This window comes from Perkinsus marinus, assembly GCF_000006405.1.
Source record: "Perkinsus marinus ATCC 50983 genomic scaffold scf_1104296965946, whole genome shotgun sequence".
In the NCBI taxonomy this organism is placed as follows: Eukaryota; Perkinsozoa; order Perkinsida; family Perkinsidae; genus Perkinsus; species Perkinsus marinus.
The window spans coordinates 1-1,806 of record NW_003204143.1 but is presented as its reverse complement, the minus strand read 5'-3'; the positions used below and the strand labels follow the sequence as shown (position 1 = coordinate 1,806).

The window sequence follows — 1,806 nt, the reverse complement described above, 5'->3', positions numbered from 1 at the left end:
ATTCTCACTAAACTTATATACCCTACCCGAGGATCGAACTCGGAGTCTCCACCTTAGGAGGGTGGCGCCTTATCCATTGGGCCAGTAGGACGATGATTCAACTTCCGATCATGTTGATGTCTGTGACTGTTCCGCCGATTACATGAGTGATTACTCTACCTCTCGAAAATTCCTTGATGAAAATTTTGCGAAAGTTCAAAGGGCACGCCCGGATTTGAACCGAGGACCTGCTGATCTGCAGTCAGCCGCTCTACCACTGAGCTACACACCCATGCACACAATTTGACTAGTCCTCCATTTGACCTATTTTCATTCAAAATTGCACTCCTCACTGTGTCGTTTACAGCCAGCTCAATCGAGTCGTCCTCTAATGATTCTCACTAAACTTATTTACCCTACCCGAGGATCGCACTCGGAATCTCCACCTTAGGAGGGTGGCGCCTTATCCATTGGGTCAGCAGGGCGATGATTCAACTTCCGATCATGTTGATGTCTGTGACTGTTCCGCCGATTATATGAGTGATTACTCTACCTCTCGAAAATTCCTTGATGAAAATTTTGCGAAAGTTCAAAGGGCACGCCAGGATTTGAACCGAGGACCTGCTGATCTGCAGTCAGCCGCTCTACCACTGAGCTACACACCCATGCACAGAATTCGACTAGTCCTCCATTTGACCTATTGTCATTCAAAATTTCACTCCTCACTGTGTCGTTTACAGCCAGCTCAATCGAGTCGTCCTCTAATGATTCTCACTAAACTTATTTATCCTACCCGAGGATCGAACTCGGAATCTCCACCTTAGGAGGGTTGCGCCTTATCCATTGGGCCAGCAGGGCGATGATTCAACTTCCGATCATGTTGATGTCTGTGACTGTTCCGCCGATTACATGAGTGATTACTCTACCTCTCGAAAATTCCTTGATGAAAATTTTGCGAAAGTTCAAAGGGCACGCCCGGATTTGAACCGAGGACCTGCTGATCTGCAGTCAGCCGCTCTACCACTTGTGATGTGGACTCCTCACGTGACCTGGTTTGTCGTTTCACGTGTGTGTATTGTGCTCTTGGAGCACCCGCACAATCCTCTCTGGGCCTGATTCGTCCACTTCTGTTTACGCCACTACGTTGCGTATGGTGTTCGCTTGGACTACTTGAGTACTTGCCATGGACTTTCCTTAGCTCATTCCTGAGCTAGAGTTACCTTGGCCTTTGTCTCGCGTGACCTCCGGGACTGTCTATCTTCTTGTTCCCGTAAGGAACAGAGTAGATCTCGCTCGCCTTTAATCTGTAGCTAACTCTTTGCTCATTGTGGAATTCCAGGAAGAACTTTCGAGTCTTTGTACTACGGACTATCAAGTCTTGTGTACTTCTACTGAGTTCCTTCTACCTTCCACCGTAGCTAACCCTACACTACCCCTTCCTGACTTGAGTTCTTAAGTGACTCCAACCCCCGAGTATATCTAACCCACTGGATATCCTCACATTCTGGTAGCAGCTCCTTGTTGCTAAGAACTAGTCAGAAAGGTCTTGAACACCTACCACAAGTACTATGACTACCCCCGGTTCTATCTTCGAGAAGCTCGGTTTGGCCAAGGTGGAAGCTGACGTGCGAGCCCCTTCTGCCTCTGGCAGAAGATAGCTGGGCTTGGATGTGCTGTTTCTTGGGGCAAGGCCCCAGGGTTGCTTGATTTATTTGACTGTATGGATGTTATACAGTCATGCTTGCATACTTGTGTTGTAGCCTCCTTGTGAGCGGCTACACACGGGCATGTCTCGAAAGAGGTATTCCGTGTTGGGATTCCGCTTTG

The 1,806-nt window shown here is 48.2% G+C and overlaps 4 non-coding genes across 4 annotated transcripts; all 4 read right to left on the bottom strand.

The window, feature by feature from the left end:
• Positions 1–18: 18 nt before the first annotated feature.
• Positions 19–91, bottom strand: Pmar_PMAR009877. Its single transcript has one exon. It is a non-coding gene; the product is annotated as a tRNA-Arg (tRNA).
• A 108-nt stretch (positions 92–199) lies between these two features.
• Positions 200–271, bottom strand: Pmar_PMAR009876. Its single transcript has one exon. It is a non-coding gene; the product is annotated as a tRNA-Cys (tRNA).
• A 301-nt stretch (positions 272–572) lies between these two features.
• Pmar_PMAR009875 lies at positions 573–644 on the bottom strand. The gene has a single exon. It is a non-coding gene; the product is annotated as a tRNA-Cys (tRNA).
• Positions 645–764: 120 nt separating this feature from the next.
• Positions 765–837, bottom strand: Pmar_PMAR009874. Its single transcript has one exon. It is a non-coding gene; the product is annotated as a tRNA-Arg (tRNA).
• Between the last annotated feature and the right edge of the window lie 969 nt (positions 838–1,806).